Source organism: Nannospalax galili, unplaced genomic scaffold, assembly GCF_000622305.1.
Source record: "Nannospalax galili isolate Female #2095 unplaced genomic scaffold, S.galili_v1.0 scaffold83, whole genome shotgun sequence".
Taxonomy (NCBI): domain Eukaryota; kingdom Metazoa; phylum Chordata; class Mammalia; order Rodentia; family Spalacidae; genus Nannospalax; species Nannospalax galili.
Genome location: NW_008352659.1, coordinates 6,640,293 through 6,660,002, shown reverse-complemented (window position 1 = coordinate 6,660,002; position 19,710 = coordinate 6,640,293). Strand labels below are relative to the sequence as shown.

The 19,710-nt window shown below is 36.9% G+C and overlaps 1 protein-coding gene across 3 annotated transcripts in view; it reads left to right on the top strand.

Moving 5' to 3' along the window:
* The window catches only part of Adk (adenosine kinase), a 532,446-nt gene that overhangs the window by 307,037 nt on the left and 205,699 nt on the right, over positions 1 to 19,710 (top strand). The gene's annotated exons all lie outside the window — the stretch shown is intronic.

The following is a 19,710-nucleotide window of genomic DNA, read 5'->3' as shown; positions in this document are numbered from 1 at the left end:
AAGGCTCATGGAAAACGTCACCTATAAATGAAAGAGTTAACAACTGCTTTCTTCGCTGAGGAACTGCACACACTGAGCTCTCATGAATCTACCTTTTTGAAACGAGCTATGTAAATACAGATGCACATTTGAATATATATGTAAGATTTTGATACAACTTACTTGAGAAGGGATTTAGGATTAAGTCAGGTATATAGTTAACCATTTTTATTACACATAAATAGGAAAAAATAGCTTGTTAGTCAAAACCTAGTGTATAAATTAGGAATAGATTCTGCCAGGTGACTGCTGAGGTGAATGGTATGTGCTTTTAAAGGCGTTAACATTTTTATTTCAATAAATTAGTCATCTACTCATTTTAATTACTTGACCTTTTCTGAAGGTGGGGGGCAGTGTCAGTCTGTCACTAATTGTGTGACCTCTGCTTTATTTAGTCATTTTTTTCTGCAGGACTCTTTCCAAACATCCCTTAATGTACTAATGTTTCCCCACCACCACCATTTTGGATTTCCAAGGAGATACAATATGCAGCTCTGAAAAATTCTATGTGTAAGTCAAGCTGTTTTTCAAAAAGTTTATTAACTCACCCACGGATCACATTGTGCTGTACTAAGCTAAGCTGACTGTGGACAAATGGTGGGAGGTGAAGGTAGTAAAGCATGTAGGGTCAGAAGGACCTTCTAGTCCCTGCCTTGGAATGTAAATTCTTCATTCTAAGCAGTTGGGAACCATCAAATCCTTTTCAGAACTAGGGCAGGGATAAGGCTGTAGTTTGTAAGCATACTACTGAGAGGGTGGATCACTGTGCTTTTGCATTCATTCCATTAAGCTAATGATTTCTGGGTACATATAGTGAGGGAAATTTAGTAGATAAACAGCCCCCAACTATTCTTCAGTTTCTTTTTACTTTTATTTTCTGGAAATATCTTGAAAGACATGGAAACTAGCTTTGTCACTTGTATCTGTGCAGTGATTTTCAGCAAGCTTTACCAGTGGTTTTATTTTGTTTTCATTGTATTTTAGTTTTATTTTTCTGGAGCAGATCCCACTGAGTTGGTGAGCCTGGCCTCAAACTTGGAATTCCTTTGCTTCCACCTCCCAAGTAGTTAGAATCACAGGCATATGTGTATAGTTATTTATAGCACTGCATGTTCATTACTCTAGTTTTCATGTAAGAAGCTTTGGATCCCTTTCCCCCAACTTCTCTGCACGCACCCCCAAGCAGCAACTGAAGTCTTCTCTCACTTCACACTCACTAATAAATTCTGCCAAAACTGGGTTGGGGTTCAGTGGTAAAACATACCAATGTTAAGTAGGAGTTAGTTTGCTAGCATCAAAAATAACAATATTTTCTGTCAAACATCTTTTACTGGTAGTATAGCTCACTGGTAGTTTAGTGTATGCTTAGCATATATAAAACCCTTGGTTCAGTCCTCCAGTACCACACACACACACACACACACACACACACACACACGTACGTCTTTATATATTGATGCCGTTGTTAAATATAGTAACTGAAACCCTTGGTTCAGTCCTCCAGTACCACACACACACACACACACACACACGTACGTCTTTATATATTGATGCTGTTGTTAAATATAGTAACTATGCTGTCTTCCATATTTAAATTCTCTTCACTATTCCCCCCCCCCAAAGAGGAAGTGAGACCCAGGGGCTTTTATACCAACTAAGCACTAAGTAATAGCCTTTGGAGACGAGAGTGTAGAAGGATAAATATGGAAAAAAGACTGGGCAGAAGGGTTTGGGCTTTTGATGAGGGTGGATGTAGCAGACTGTGGGTGGATGACTAGGAAATGCATGGGTATGGCAGGGTTGGTTCATAAGGCATATTGTACAAATTTAAGTGAAAAAGTTCTCTACCTGGTACCAAAGTGAAATAGGACTTTCCACCCCCTATAGTGAGGATATCACCCAGAATCTTGAGGATGCTAGACTGGTACTCTATCGCTGAGCTCCATCACCAGCCCAGTAGGAGGGCATCCTTATAAATACGGATTTCCAGCCGGGCGTGGTGATGCACGCCTTTAATCCCAGCACTCGGGAAGCAGAGGTAGGCAGATCTCTGTGAGGTTCAAGGCCAGCCTGGTCTATATAGTGAGTTTCAGGACAGTTGGAGCTACGGGAAGACCCTGTCTCAAAAAGACCCAAAAAAAAAAGGATTTCCCTTATAGAAGGAGAATTCATACCCTGCTTCTAGAAGAAAAAAGTTCTTTCTTTGTTTGCCATTTCAAAATAATCTTATGGCAAAATGGCATACTCTAATCTCTTTTATTAAGGATGACCCCCTTATGCCAGGGTGGTAAATTGAGATGATTCTGAAATCTTGGTTAATACTCTACCACTGTGTGTTTTCCATTTTCCATTTCTCCTCTGTAAAATGGGATCGTGAGAGCACTTATCTCGAAAGATTATTAGTAAATCAATAAAAAGTGCACAGAAGTCTTTAAAAGTGAACCAACACATAGTAAATGCTCCATGAATTCATTTATCCTTAATTCATATACCCACAGAGAATCATTTCCCCTACAAGTATATGGTATAGAGGTAGGGAGATAGCTTAATAAAGTGCTTGCTATGCAAGCTTGAGGACCTAAGTCCAGTCTACAAAACCCACATAATAAAGCCGGACATGGTGGTGTGTGACTTTTAATCCCAGCTCTGCAGACACAGAGATGAGAAGCTCCCTAGGGCCTGTTAGCCAGCCCTAATCTATAAAGAGACCTTGATTGATTTCAAGGAACTTGCCTGCATCATTGTAGAGACTAGCTAAGCAGTCCAAGACCATAGGGCCAAAGACCCAGGAAGGGGTCAGGGATGGAGTACTGCTGACTTGAACACTACAGGCATGGGCAGAAACTGTCATCCATACAATTCCTTCCATCAATGAAATCTCAGTTGACTTCCAGATTATCCACATTGCTTTCTAACTGGAAATCAGCTAATAGGAGTGTTGTAATTACATCTGAAAAGTGACTTCATGATGTTGCTATTGGTAAAGGCTGAGATCTTAGTCATGGAGAGAACAGATTGGATCTTCTACCAGTATTTCCAGGTTCCTGCCACCATTCGAGAAGGAATTCAGAGTTGTGATACATTATGGACTTGGGAGAAAGTTTTATTACAGGGTCAACATACCCATTCAAGGGGTGGATGTGTACCTCTTGAGAAAGAGAAAGAGGTATCACACAAGATTCTAGACAGTGTCTTTGGGTTTTTTTGTTGTTGTTGTTTTCAGATAAGGCATTGTGTAGCTCAAGCTACCTTAAACTCATTGTGAAGGTGAAGATGTACCCTTGAACTCCCAGTGCTTGGGTGGCTGAATGAGACTAATAGTGAGCCAGCCTGGGCTATATAGTGATAGCTTGTCTCAAAAAAAAAAAAATTGTTAGGAAAAAAATGGACTTGAATCTTACTGAAATTCATGGAAGTTGAATGATCAGTTATTTGTAATTAGGCATAGTGGGAGGTGGGAATGTGTGGTGCTATGTGATAGAAGGATGGTGATGATGACACACCATGAACTTTCTAAAGACTTGCATTGCATGATTTATTTTTGTTGGCCCATGGCCTTGCACAGTTCCTCTAAGTGTCCAGCAGTTGTTTAACTAATAAACAAAAGCATAACCTGAAAATCCTTTCTATTCATTAGACCTGATTGTACTGTGTCGTTTTTGGCTTCTCCTCAGTGTGCTATAGTCTCACATTGATAATAAATATTGCATGCTGAAATAATTTGAAACAGTACACAGAGCAGATCCATACTTTATAATACATCTCCTTAGAAGAAAAACCAAAATATTTGAATTCTATAATATAATCGAGTAAAGAAGAATGGGCCGCTTTTCGAGTTTTCTGGTTTTGTATTTGAAATTAAGGGTTTTTTTTTGTTTCATCTTAAAATCTTGTAAAATTTTTCTCCTTGGGTATCTTATTTTTCAGTGAGCAAGACATCTTAATAGCTTTCCTGTGGAACGTGGCAAAAGTTGTTGAATGTAAAGGAGCAGTTGTACTTTTCCTACTGAGTACATATATTTTGGAATTAAAGTTTATTAGATAAATGGTTTAAAGCTTAATGTTCCTGGGGCTGGGGAGATGGCTCAGCAGTTAAAGAGCACTGGCTGCTCTTGCAGAGGAACAGTGTTTAGTTCCCAGCATCCACCTGGTGGCTAACAACCCTCTGTATTCCAGTTCGAGGGGATCCAGCGCCTCTTCTGGATTCTATGAGCATTGCCTGACACAGATGCACTTAGATACGTGCAGGCAAAACACTCATACACATAAAATAAAAATAAAGTTATAACTGGAGTTATGGATAGGTGTTAGCTGCCATGTGGGTGCTGGGAATCAAACCCAGGTCCTCTGCAAGAGCAACCAGTGCTCTTAACCATTGAACCATCTGTCCAGCCCCAACAAAATCATTTTTAAAGAAAGGTTCATTGTGAAGAAAACAGACAAATCTTTGCTTCTTGTCATAGAATATTAAGACTTTTTTTCTACCTTTTTAATGTTATTATTTCCCTAAAATTTAATCTATTGTTATTGGTAATCATTCTGAAGAAAAGGTATGAAGAGGGCTTTGGTATAATAAAAATTAGAGTAATTTATCAAGATTAATGCCTTATAGCCAGTCACTCAATAAAGTGAAGTAAATTTTAGATTGCTCTTATTTTGCAGTAACTTCATATCTTATTTACTTGAGGAGACCATACTTTCGTACATAGGCATATGATAAAAAGTGATTTCTTAGAGGCCTAAAGAATTACTAGGTTTTAAAAGTGTAAACACCTGGTTCCATACAGATGTTTTATTGAATTTTTTTTAAGCGGAAGCCTAATGAGCAAATGTCTAGTTTGTTCACACACAAGACAAAGACTGGCATTTCCCTGCATCCCATCTCCTTAACAATGGCTTTAATTACCTCAGCATGGACTGATCAGTATTTGATCTTTTTCTCACTATGCAAACATGCTACTTTGACTCTGTCTCTTTCTCTTCCTTTTGGATAATTTGCAGCCATGTGAGAATGGGTCATTTTGCTGGTTCTCCTTGGCTTGCAGCCAGAGGTCTCTTATTGGTATAATGCAGTTCATTGATGTGAATTTGTTGAACTCCTGGGGAGTTTTTCACAAATTTAAGGCAATTAAAAGCCTTTATATGACATTTCACTTGAAGTTAGTAGTAGTCTTTCAGTGATTTTGCTTTTAAAAATTACTTCATCATTTCATGATTCTTTCCCTCTTTTCCTCTCTCCTTCCAACCTATAAAATTTGACAAAACAGAGCTGAAACAACCATTTCATTGATCAGTTTCATAAAATGCAACAATTTATAAACTTGTAATTCAATGATTATTCATATTTTAGTTAACATAATTTTTAAAGCACTAATTAAAATTTGAGTTTTATGTTTTTTGAGTTATTTAAATCTTATGCGTATCCATGGTAGCAGCCATAGTGAATCTGGGAAATAATGACAATTCGGAGTCTAGAATTTAAAGCTTATTCAGTAATCGCTTTTAAACAAAACTTAAAAGGTACTAATTTTAAGTTGTTTAAAAAACTAACCTATCAAATCTCACTGTTTTCTCAGAGCTAACATAGATCCATATTTTGTGGTCCTTTACTTTGGCAGTGAATGTTCCTTTCTCTAACACATTAGGAAAGGGAGTAAATCCATGTTTTACTACTTCCTAGCTTTGCAATGGTCTTAGACAAATTAACTTCTGACCCTCGTTTCATCTACAAAATGGTATAAGGAACAAAAATACTTTCCCCTTCTGTATTCATAGCTAGGGCTCGTGCAGCAAAGGACAGTTTAACAGGAGAAAAGCTAAATAAATAAATAAATAAATAAATAAATGTAAGTTTTACATTACACAGGAACCTTCATCAGGAAATGAACACCAAAAGTAGTACTTAAATCCGATTCTTAGTGCTTCATATAGTAAGCTAGGTAAAAGGTGGCTTCTCGTGAATATGCATGATAAAGAGTATGAGACACTGTGTGGTCAACTGGAGGAAGGAAACCTGGTCATCCCTTCATTTTTGGAGATGATACCAGGGAGGGAGGACACCTCTCACATGAGGATCTTGTAACCTGCTTTAAGAGAAAATCAGAAAACAGTACTCAGTTTTATGATTTGCTTTATGATTTATAGAGAAAATCCAAGAGACCTTTCTGCTACTCTACTGAAATTCCCTCAGCTTAAAATAGTATGTCAATCTGCCATATTTGGGAGCGTTGTGTCCTGAAACCCATCAATAGTACTGATGGTAATAATACCTCATTAAGATAGAATTAGATAATATGTGTTAAATATATGAACCATTTATGACCCATAAGAAACACTCCATAAAAGTTTGCTGTCAAATATTTTATTTATGTGTCAGGCTCTGTCAGATTTACATATATTCATATACAATGTTTATATTCATATACAATGTTTGTTTATTCTGGTATCATGCTACCCCCCCTTAATTCATTTAATCCAAATTAAGGAAATTCAGGGGGAGATACTGTGTCCCAACAAAACAAAAATCTGTACATTAAAACAACCAGCCAGTTTATTTGGGTATAAAACTGAAAACCTAGCTGGACATAGTGGTGCATGCCTTTAATCTCAGCACTTGGGAGGCAGAGGCAGGTGGTTGTCTGTGAGATTGAGGCCAGCCTGATCTACACAGCAAGTTCCAGGTCAGCTAGGGCTGGCTGCAAGGGAGACCCTGTCTCAAAAAAATAAATAAATAAGCATAAATAAATAAATAAATAAATAAATAAATAAATAGGGATGGAGGAAAAAGAACGAATGAAAACCTATTCTTTGTAATACACTTACAGTAGAACTATTAGAAGAAGCCAAATTATGACTCTTAAGTGATGGTATCCACTTGTGTTTATGGTTTAGCTAAATTGAATGGATTGTGTCCACCTATTTCTTAGCTGTTTGGAAATACCTTAGAGGGGTATTTTTCTAAGTGAAGTGACATATTGAACAGCATGATTAGAAACTCCAGATTTGACTTGATGGCTCATAAGTTAATTTCATTCATGTAACAACAACAAAATATATTTGTTTTCACAAATACTACCTTATCTAAATTAAGTGGGTATTTCTAAGATAATTTATTATAAGACAGAGACAGCAGGGTGTGTTGGCTTACACCTGTAATCCCAACACTTGCTCAGGAAGCAGAGGCAGGAGGATTACCACAAGTTCAAGGCCCTAGTGATCTATAGAGCAAATTCTAGTCTAGCCAGAACTGCATAGTGAGACATTATAAATCTGTCTGTTAACTTATGAGTTATATCTATAAAATACCAAAGGAAAAAAATATGCAGAAAACTGCTCTTTGTCTCATCTTTGTAAACATATTATCCAAGTAAAATTTTACTATTATCCATGCAATAGGATTTGAGGGAGATTTTAACTTACATATCTTGTGTGTTTACTCGCTGCTTTTTCTTCCTTTCCTTTACATAAGATCTGAGATCCAGCTACACTGGCCTTCTTTAATGTTTTCTTCTATGCTAGGAGAACTCTTAGTTCCTAACTGTCTTTACCTAGTTTGCAGTTTCATCAAATCTCATATCACTCATTACCTCCAGACCCAACCAGTTCCATGCATGTGCCAACAACAAATAAAATACATGCTAGATGCTGGGTGTACTATTAACTGAAGTCTCTTCTAGGAACCCTTAATACCCTTAATTCTCGTGTGGCGGGGGGGAGGTAGATAGCATAGCAAACAAATGTATGTCAACTGCAGTTAGTGCTTTATAGAAGAATGAGCTAGGGAAATTGTTAGATGACTGACAGAATGCTCACAGAGGGTCTCTGCAAAGGGACTATGACAGAAATGGAGGCAGCAAGTCAAATATATACCTTAGGATGAGGCATCCAGGGTCATTCTTGGCCAAAGTGCTAGTTTTGGGCTAGCCTTTGATACATGAGACCTTGTCTCAAAAAAGAAAAATGGGGTTGAGGATTTAATGTGATGATAAAGAGGCCCTGGGTTCGGTCCCCAGCTCCAAAAAAAATAAAGACAAAATATCAAACAAACAAAAATATTTCACTAAAATATTTGTATTTGAATACACACACCCTACCTTAACATATGATGAAAAGTGGTATTTTTTCCCCTAAATTCCATGAAAAAGAAAGGTTTTGTTTCTAAAACAGGAGAATATAAGGATAGATCAAAATGAAACAGGTTTCTTTTCTTGATTCTGGGACAATCCTCTTTTTTAAATTTGTGTTATGTTCTTTTTGTGTTTTGAGGGCCATGAGTTTAACTGGACACAGTTTGGGATATATTAGAACAATAATAGAAGAAAGTGTTCTATGTTAAAGAGACAAACATTTTCAAGACCTAAATGAGGCTTTTTTTTCCTCTGTACTTAATTGCCTTACCAACCTGTGTTATTTTCTTGTCTTTAGATGACTTATAAAAGAGAAGAATTATCCAATTACGTTTGCACTCCCACCATCCTCTGATTCCTGTCTTTTAACTTCCTCTTTGAGTATTTCTCATATTTGTACTCAATTCCTAGCAGACGGCTCTATTTTATTTTCAAGTTTCGAATTAGAAAGGGAGTTGGATTTGCAAGCTTGTTTCTGTGTCTGACTATCTAAATGTTCCTCCACTCCAAGGGAACCACTGAAAAAAAGACACCTGCTAGTGAGTATATTTCAAGCATTATTCTCCCAAGCTTATCCCAGATAAATCAGGTTTTGATTGAAAAAACAAAAAACTCCTTGTTGTATACTGCTGTGTACCAAAAGGTCCTCCTGACACACTGCATGGTGCTAATCCATGCATACGCATTGGGTTATGTGTTGGATGAAATTGGTTTCATTTGTTGTGTTTGAGTCTGCTCTTCTCCATCTGAACTTTCAGCCATTAATAGATCAGTTTGTGATTTCGGTTTTTATTCTTATGTATACACATACATGTATAATATTATTGGTTTTTAAAATTACAAAATATAAAACAATTATAGTTTTTCAGATGTTCATTAACCTTATTGTGTATTTTTAGAATGCTACTGGTGTGGAGATTTCTATTAAAGAACACTAAGTTTGGAAATTTTAATTATGATTTTATGTTTGGGGCAAATAATTGAATTTCTCTCCTAGATTTTACCTTTTTTTCTTGCCATGTGCAATTTAGATAGTGCTGGAGTCAGCTGTATAAACAGAATTGTCCCTAACAACTTGGAATCTATATTTTTGTTTGTTAGTGTCTCTTCGTTTATGAAATTAACACTCTCAGATGACAGGACATAGTGTGGATATACTACTAAAATGTTCCTTTCCAGAATTGCAAACAGCTTAAGAAAATATTTAAAGTAAAACTGAAAATGGTTAGTCCCAGTAATCTGCATTTTACTGAGAATGTCTTTGTCAGAAATTATGTCATCACAGTGGACTGTTAGGAAGTTCTGTCTAACAGATGAATGAATAAGGAGTAGTGAATTTCCAATAAAAGACACTATTGTAATACCGAAATACTGCTGCTGGGGGATGCCAGTTTTCTGTCTTTAAATTTATAAAACATTCTGTGATTAAAGTAAGGAATATTTAAGAGTAACTCCTAAAAGTAAAACAACTGTAAACCTGAGACCAGAAATATAAAATGTGATTTCCTTTACAGTGCTTTTAGTTTCCAGCTTCTCTTAATTCAGCTGTTGGACACTTATTCCTTTGTCTCAAAAATTGTTAGCAAAAAACAGCTAACAGATATCTAACCTTGCCATTTAGCATCTGATTTTATCTGCACATTGATTATTCTGTTTTAAAAGTTTCTTGGTTTCCTCATCTGAATGGCTTCCATAGGCCCATGGTGCTCTTATGGTCAGAACAAAAGGCTTTTATTATTTTCACCAGTAAAAAGTCCTGACAGTATTAGTTATATTTTAATTAATTATTTCATTCTGATGTAAAATGTGAGATATTTTAGATATTGCCATATATCTGACTTGTCTCTCATGTGATACTAGTTCTGTTTTTATTTCCTATTAATATCATGGTGTTTTGTAAACACATATTGCCTTTACAACAGATACAGTTTTACACATAGTAGATACTCGATATAACTGATAATTTAGAACTCATACATTTCATGGGCTAACTCTCCTGTGTTTTCATTTGGTTCCTAACTGCATTCATCGTAATGAATACCAGCCTACACAATTAGTAGTGACTTCAGTATGTATATACACTGTATAAAAGCATCGAAAACTTGGAAAGACCATTTTGCATTGCTATTCCCCAAATCTATAACAAATAATAAAATACCTTATCTGTACTAGAGTTTTATTATACAATGACAGCTTTTTCATGTGCTGTATTATAGCCTGTTAACTAAAAATAAATGGGTATTTTAAATGGAAAATGAAATTATCCTCTTGCCTGAAATATCTTAACTCAGGTTTTATTACAGGTTACATATGGTATCTGTTAGAACTTTGAGTCTGTGTTGGTTGCTGAATTATTATGTGGATTAACTGTTGCATTTGAAAGTTCTTGACTTTAAAAGCATATGTCTGTTTTAAATCTCACGCAAATTCCTTACAGGTTTTGTGAACAGTCTAATCCTTTTTCATATATCCTTTTTTTGTTGTTGTATTTTTTTTTTTAATACCAGAGCACAAACTCCTAAGCAGCAACAAATTTAGAACACTGCTTTGTATAGTTTTGTGATATCATTAATAGAGTTTTAATTAAGAAAGCCTCTAAGCTATTGATTTATTGTCTAGAACATATAAAAACAGCAATATGGAAAAGTTATGAGAAGTTATATAGAATACTAAGAAAAAATTCTTTTATCCTTGTACTCCCAGGAAAACCAACACCTGCCTCAAGATTCAAGAGCTTTTCTAAACCTCTCTAGATCAGTCGGTAGAGGCGGGGGCGGGGGGCACCCTAGAGAATAAAGGAAAAATTAATACATAATTAAATTTTTCTCCTACAACTTACTACTGAAGTTTCTGGAAATAACTGGATAAGTAGTGCGTGTTTCACTTAATTTTAAAAATCTAGGTATATTTGTGTCAGAGTCTTAACAGTGTAGTCACTGTAAAATCAATCATCCAGCTTCAGAAAGAGAGGAATGAAATATCCTGTGGGCAATCACGTAAGACTTAGTGTTCATACTTCAATCCATATTTGCTCTGGTCTTAGGTAATGAATGAGTCTAGTCAGCTGTCTAGAATGCAAAATGACATGTATTTGTTATCAGAAGCTTATCACTTATACAGTTCCCCCTTCTAAAATATTGACTTCTGTTTCTATTAAGAATGACCTTTAAATGGGAAGAACAAACTATAGTAAGAATAGACTATTGATTAAGTTTAAGGTACACGTACAAAAAGATGACTTCCACATAAAACTTAGGATAAAAAGACATTTAACTTCTCAGTGAGTCAAGGGTTTCTGGATTTCTGCAGATATCAATGCCTTTTTCTGGAATTTCAAAATAGTGACAGCAAGTTTATTGGTAAACATGGAAAACTGAATGTCTTAAGAAATTCTAAATTATTGCTTTATTTTGTGTCTCATGTTTTGAAACAAAGAACCCTGTTTACCTTTACCAGATTCTCTAAACATTCACTAAGTTTGAGTTGTTAGCACTGTTATTTCCTTTTCCCAGTAGCTGTTAGAGGACCAGACGCAAATCTTTTTTGTCTGCTTGTTGCAGGCATTCAAGTTTATTCTGTTTTCTTCCACCAATTGTTGCAGTACATTGTCTGTCTTAAACTGCCTTAATACTTGTGATGAATTACACATGTCACAAATAAAATGATTAATAAGGATCAAGGGAATGTTCTAAGAAAGAAATTATACTATTTTTGAAAATTGTTAGAGCCTTACAATATAAGAGAAATACTAAAAGTAACACTCTTTTTAAAAAACTTTTTTTGGGGGGCTGGAGAGATGGCTTCACAGTTAAGAGCACTGACTGCTCTTTCAGAGGACTGAGTTCAGTTCCCCGCACCCACATGGTGGCTGTGAACTGTCCTTAACGCCAGTTTCAGGGGAATCCGAAGCCCTCTTCTGACCTCCATGGCACTGCATGACACAGGTGTACTCACTTACATGCAGGCAATACACTAATACACATAAAATAAAAATAATAAAAATTTTTTAAAAAATAAAAACTTTTTAAGAGTTTGTGTGTCTATCTGTCTGTCTATCTATGTGGGGGTGTTTGCATGTGAATGCAGGTGCTCTCAGAAGCCAGAGGAGAGCATCAGATCCTGGAGCTGGAGCTACAGGTGAGCCACCCAGTATGAGTACTGGGAATCCAACTCTGGTCATCTGCAAGAGCAGCATGTGCTCTTAACCACTGGAGCAAAAAATAAATTAAAAAAATTTTTTTTTAACTATTATTTGTTAGGTTGGTGGCAGGATACATGTCATGCCCAGCCTCTTAAGGTCAGAGAACGATTTGGTGAGTTTTTTCTCTACCTCCACCTAGTGGGTCTTGGAATCAAACATAGGTCCTTAGACTTGAAACAAATGCACTTTTTTTTTTTTTTTTTAAACATACTGAGCTATTTCCTGGCCCCAGAAGTAAAACTTCTTAATGGGAGGATTATTGAATTTCATGATTTATCTGAATTTTTTTATTTTTTACAGATACCTAAAGATTCCTTCATATTTGTATTATTTGTATGTTTCCAAAGTTATATATGTAAATCGTTGTGCAAATGAACCGTCAAGAAAATTTTCAGTTATACATGTAGGATTTATTTTATCCAGGATACTCCTTTTTTCCTATATCCTTCCTCTGTCCCTTCACTTTAGTGAGGGCAGCTCGTGAGGCTATACTTGGCTGTTAAGGATCCATAGATAATATTCGATTAAAAGACGCTGGGTTAGCTTGCTGATTACTTGTTTCCATCAGACCCTGGAAGACTATTCCAAGGTCTTGTAGTTACTTTTTACTCAAGAGACACAAGTACGTATCTTTGCAACTTCTGTCATCTAATCCTTAAAGGTGTACTTAAATATTTTGCATGAGTAATTCAATAAAGGATTAATATGTGTCTGTTTCTTCACCGCTAAAAATTTGACTCCAGATAAGCTGACTAGCCCCCAGTGGATGAACTTGCACTGAGGGACATCTGGGGACACTAACTTTACTCGATAAGCCTTAACATATGACAGAATGCATAAAAATCCACTGGAGTGGGCTCGGGGGGGGACTGCATGAAGGAGGTGGTATAAAGATGATTGAGATGTTTTGTATGGAATGCACAAAAATTCAATACAAATACACATAAAAATAGAAATTGTTGCCTTTACAATCTGGAGGGGCGGGATAGTGCTTTAAACAAAATATGTAGTATACTAGATGGTTATGGGAACTAACTATAGGAAAATATTAATGAGAAAAATATCATAAAATGGGCTAAGGCCTAGAGAAAAAGATTACAATTTCCAATAGAGAAAATCCTACCCAAGAAGGTAACACCTAAAGAAAAATATCAAAGAGCAAGTCATGCACATGTTAGGGAGAACACCATTCTGGACATGAATTATAGCAGGTACACAACTGTGATGCCAGGAGCTCAGTAGCACAGGGTTAATGTGGCTAGAGCAAAATGAGCAGTAGGAAAGTACAGCTGTGTAGTGAGGGACAGAAAGAATGGGAGGCATATTAAATAAGGCTATATAGATCATTGAAAAGGCTGTGTATGTGTGCGTGCGTGTGCGTGTGTGTGTGTGTGTGTGTGTGTGTGTGTATAACTACCACTGAGTTAAAAAGCCACAAAGAAGTTTCTGCACAGTGCAATTACTGTGGCTGTTATGTGACCAGAGAACTGAATGGGGCACAAAGATTGGGAGATGAATTTGGAGGTCATTGCAGCAATCCAGATGAGAGCATGATGATGTGAGAGCTATGGGAGTGGAGGTGAGGAGAGGAGGTGGGGAGAAGCATTTGGGCTCTGGGTCTCATTTACAAATACGCATAATAGAATTGGCTATTGTGTTGGAAGCAGTTCTTGAGAGAAAAGATAGGAGCCAAGAATGAAGCTTCTATTAACTCAGATGGGGAAAATCGGAATAATCTGGTCTAGTTTTACATAAATTGTGCAAAGGGTTGTTCTCATAGTCTAGTATCCCATGGCTAATATACCACCTTGTCCATAATGAAAAGCTATTGGTATTGCTGACTAATTTAATATTTCTTTTTGTCCCCAACTCAATTTAAGCTTAGACTTGATAAAGTGAAGTTTATAATAAATGAATTGATTTCAAGTTCATTGATTTCATAATTCATATTTTATAATGGAGCGCACAAATGGAATCAGAATGTTCTTGACCAACACTTTACCAAAACAGCTATAATGTTTTCTGTCTCACTAACATATTTGTGCCCCTTTCCCCCTTCTTGGCAAGCTTGTTAGAAAGTATTGTGTTACATGTTATGTCATGGGTATACTGGAGCACATGTGTTCAATACAGTTCATAAATGGAAGCAGCTGGTTTCCTGTGCAGTTAAGAAAAGGAAGTATGTACACAGCTGAGACCCTCAGAGTTGAAAACTCACCAGATTCCTTTTCTATCCTGTATAAAAGCATGCTGTGATTTCAATCAGTGCAAATATATAACAAGCTACCTTAATGCCTTCAAATATTATTTTGTTTCAGTTCTTAAACAACTAGATGTGGTTCCTTTCTTTGCCTCAGTCCCTAAACTCTCCCAGCATACCTCTGGAAAAAAAAATATTATACCTTTTGTCTAACTTTTATGCTCCTGAAAAGGCCTTGGCAATGGGGGAAAAAGTTACCATCTCAAAGGGAAAAGCTGAATTCATACACAGGAACTTCAGGATTACTTTGGCGTTTTACTAGTCCCTTGTAACAGCAGCAAGTCCCATAAATACCTAGTGGAAAAACAGCAGAAAATGAGATCTGCAGCAGTCTTTTGAGATCGAATTTATGTTGCTGAACATTTTTTTGAGGCTGAGTGTAAAGGTCAAAAGAAAGTGGATAGATTAAAGTTGCTGATTTTTGCAAACTTAAGGCCACTTTTAAAGGTTTCTCTTTCTGCAGGAAGAAAATTTCAAGATAAATGGCTTTGCTTCATTAGCTGAAATGTCATTTCTTCATTTAATATCTGTTACCTGGGACATTGGTAATTTAGTAGTATTTACATGCAATAAATAAAATCCCCAGTCTGCTTTTACATAAATAGATAAATATATGAAATTACAAATATTCCCAATAACAGAAATAGGTTAAGTGAATAAATTTGTGTACATTTGTGTTACTATATATGTATGAATTTTAAATTACTCATTTTGGAGATTTTGGCATAATGTAGAATGAAATAAAAATCAAGGGTTCCCCTTCTATAAGCATAGGTTATTGATGCAGTAATATAGTTACAACTTTTTCTCAGTTGGTTTGTCCATTGCACGATGATAACAAAGACAAATGACCACAAAGAAAGGACAGTGTCCTCTTTTAGCACTGAAACACAGTTCATTGACGCCTTGACTGACTTCTTTACCTTCTGAACAAGCTATTAACACTATGTAATTATTGTGAGTCTCTATCCAAGTTGTGAGTTTCTAGACTACATAACACTGTGGAAAACAGTAAACTTCTATTTTTAACATGTCTGTCTTGAGTTGATAGTGCAGGGAACCACAGCTTGTGTTCATATGAAGCTATTTTACTTATATCTTTAGAGCGTTTTTTTGTTGTTTTGCCCTGACTTTGATTTCATAGCCCAGATTACTCAGTCATTAATACCCAGAATCCCCCACAACCTGAGATGCAGCTTTGTGACTTCTATATTCACTGTTCCATTATAATGAAACTATTTTTGTGAAAATTGCAGGGAACCACAGCTTGTGTTCATATGAAGCTATTTTACTTATATCTTTAGAGCGTTTTTTTGTTGTTTTGCCCTGACTTTGATTTCATAGCCCAGATTACTCAGTCATTAATACCCAGAATCCCCCACAACCTGAGATGCAGCTTTGTGACTTCTATATTCACTGTTCCATTATAATGAAACTATTTTTGTGAAAATTCTACTTATGGTTTAATAGTAAGGTAGTAATATTAAAACTTCGCTTTCTCTCTAGAAAACAGATTTATGAGGGACTTATCTCTATTTCATGTTTTTCTGTTTAAATTTTTCATGGAAAAATTTAAGAAAATATAAGAAATATTAATTTTTAATATTCATTTTAACTTATAATGAGATGTTAAACATTGAATGAATTTTTGAGTTGCATAATCACAATGAACATGTTAGTTTTCTGTTGTAATTGATTTTTTTAAATTTCAGTTCATTTCTATTAATTATGGTAACCATCATCTTTATAAAGCTCTATAAATAGCTTGGGGGTGTGAGGCCAGCCACACACACATACACAACCATGCCTGCACAGTATATAGATGACATACCTCATTACTTCCTGGCAGTACGTCACCACACCCAGATCCCCTGCATTTCTCCCATATACCACATTTTCCCATCAGCTTTCACTACACTGTCTAGGCAGTTTCCTCCTCTTAGCATTTTATATTTTATTATACTGTTGAAGTAAAGCTATTCCTCTCCTTTATCCTTTAAAGTGCCCTTTTCCATTCAGTACTGTATTTTTATTTATTTATTTGTTTGTTTGTTTGTTTATTTATTTATTTGGTCTTTTTGAGACAGAGTCTCCCTGTAGCCCCAGCTGTCCCAAAACTCATTATGTAGACCAGGCTGGCCTCGAACTCACAGAGATCCGCCTACCTCTGCCTCCCAAGTGCTGGGATTAAGCGCATGCGGCACCACGCCTGGCTTTTCAGTACTGTTTCTAATCAAGGGTCTTCTGTGGACAGTGATGTGGATTGGGAAGAGGAAGATGTATGGTAGCTAGTGGTATTGAAGCCCATAGGAAGGGACACAGATGGAACCACTGTCTCTTGAAGTCTTCCCCTTGCTGTCCTCTGGAAGGACTGTCCTCATGCCATTGTCATTAGTACTTTTTCTGTGTTAATTTGGTTTGGGGTGTGGACTTTGTAATTTTTGTAGCCTCAGACTCACAGTAGTCTTCCTGCCTCCACCTCTCAGGTGCTGGGGTTAGGAGTGTGAACCACTTGGCTATGTGGATGCCTATTTTGAAGACATCCCATTAGAAGATACCTTTGAGGTACTTTTTGTGCTGTTGAGATTTAAGAAACTCAAGTAGAAATCATCCAAAAGCTCCCTTACTTTCATAATTTTAACAAATTTGTATCCTACAAACCTCTGTGTCTGGTAATCCTTTCAGATATAAGTTGCATTCATGTCTCTTTCCACTGATTGTCAATAGAATTGTTTTAAAATGGAGTTAGACAATGCGAGAAATAAATGATGCCTAGCTAGTTCTAAAAACCAGAGGGAACCATATTAGTCAAACAACCTACTGACAAATTATACATACCAGATCAAGAAATATATGTCTAGGTAAGGTTTATCTGAGAACATTTGGTCTTTTCCCAAGATTTATCTACATGGCATGCAGTAATTAAAGTACCAGACTGGTGTACTTAACCTTCTTGGATGTTTAACAGACATACTTTGAGGCCTATACTAATTTGATCAGAGGCACATAAAGGACAGTTTTTGCTCCTTGCCCTCCTAGGTCAACTAGTTCCAGGGGACTATGAGCATCTCTCAAAATGTCCTGTAATTGTGATGGGGCACCTGTCCTCTTGATCAAGGGGGCCGTGGAGACCCCATGAGATGGGACTGGACTTGAACCAGTGTCTGGTCTACAAAGAGAAGGATCGACACAGAGGAAACATTTACTCCATGCTTCCAAGCAAAGCCAGCCATGGTTGAGCAGGACCTTTGACTTGTCTTCACATAGGTGGAACTGGTAAAAGAAAGGATCCAGGGACTCCTCCCAAGCCCATGTGACCCCTGAGGAACAGATCCTCAAACAGCCTTTAGAGTAAAAATAAATTGGTTTATCCAGGCCAACTCTATGGTCTTAAAGACCCAAAAGGAAAGTATAACCAAAGATTAAAGGGGCCAATATAATTTTTTAAGATTCCATCTGTATAGCTAAAGGCTACATAACAAGCAACATTGCCAGACAGGAGATACCTTCTTTTGAGTTGTTGGCCAGGGTGGCCCAAGGGACTCCCAGATGGTAACCCAGCATAGAACTGGTAAAATGAACAGCAGACCCCAATCTTATCTAAAGGAATATTGACAACCAATTGCTGCTAGATGAGGAACAACTGGCCTTCCTAAAACAAAGACCTCTAGATAGGCTGACTAGATTCACCAGATGGACAAGTAGTGGGGAAGGGCTGAGGGTGCTGACAACACAGTAGACAGTAGCAGGGATGACAAAGTATAAGGGCTCTAGTTGGGGGGAGCCTATGAGAGGGTGCCATCTGGGAAGTGGGTGTACAGATGAATAAGATGGTTTGGGACGTTCTGTGTGATATACACAAAAAAAATTTTTTTAAAAGAATTATATTTGAGGAGGAAGCATAAAAATATATATCATGTTAAGAAGTAGAGGTGATAAACATTACCATTGAAATCTACCTGATGACTTTATAGACATACACAGGCACCAAGGATCCGAGTGCAACCAATTATGACTAGTAATAATCAGATACATACAGATTAGAGACGCCTGTGCCAACATCTCAGTGTTATTATCAAAAACAATGAGTCTTTCTGCAAGAAACAATATATTTTGAAATGAAATGGAGATCTTTTTTAAAGGTTAAAATCTCATTCAACTTTATGTCTTACACAGTTTATTCTGAGTTGAATATTGTGTAACTTTATTAATTCAACAGCAAACCTAAAACTTTTATAGCGACTTTTGAAAGAGATGTACCTTTGCTCTGGAGTGGGCCCTGCCCTCACCTCCCACTGCCTCCCTGAGTCTGCACAACCTTCCAACCTCTTTCATGGACACTGGGACTGACCTTTCCTCTTCCTGGACCTTTGCATCCAGACCAACCCAGCTCCTCATTGCAGTCCCCAGGGGCTCTTGGGGATGCCTCCAGCCCCCATCTTCCTTCGCATCTCTGGGTGGCATGGCCACAAGCTGCCCTACACCAGCATCTTTCCTGGGCCCAGCAGCTAGGCCAGTCCAACCCCCAAATTCCTGAGGCCAAAATCTTTCCTGAAGGGATCCAGACCTAAGGAGGAAGCCTGAGAGCATCTGATCCTCATCTGAATTGGGCCTCTATGGGAACTCCCGAAGACAAAAGCAATCTGGCCACTCCAATATAAAATCAAAAGAGAGAACTGGAAGCTTAGAGAATCCAGTCTTTCATGCCCAAAAAGTAAACCACAAAGACATAAAATTCACAAAAAGAAGCAGACCTAAACTTGAAGGCTTGAGTCTCACACAAGAATCAGAAACTACAAAAGAAATTCACATGTCAAGATCACAGAGAAAAAATAATAACACGAAAACCAAAATAACATATCCCCACTAAATACCAATAGTCCTCTAGAGGAGTACAATGAGAGCCCCCTAGAGATAAGGCAGGACATGGAACTCAAAAGAACAATTATAGACATGATAAAAGAATTCAGTGAATTTAAAGAACACACAAAGAAATCAAAGAACTGAAGGAAGATAGGGATAAACTTCTGAATGAGTCCAGGAAAGAGTTAGAAATATTGAAGGATACTCAGGCTGAAATGAAG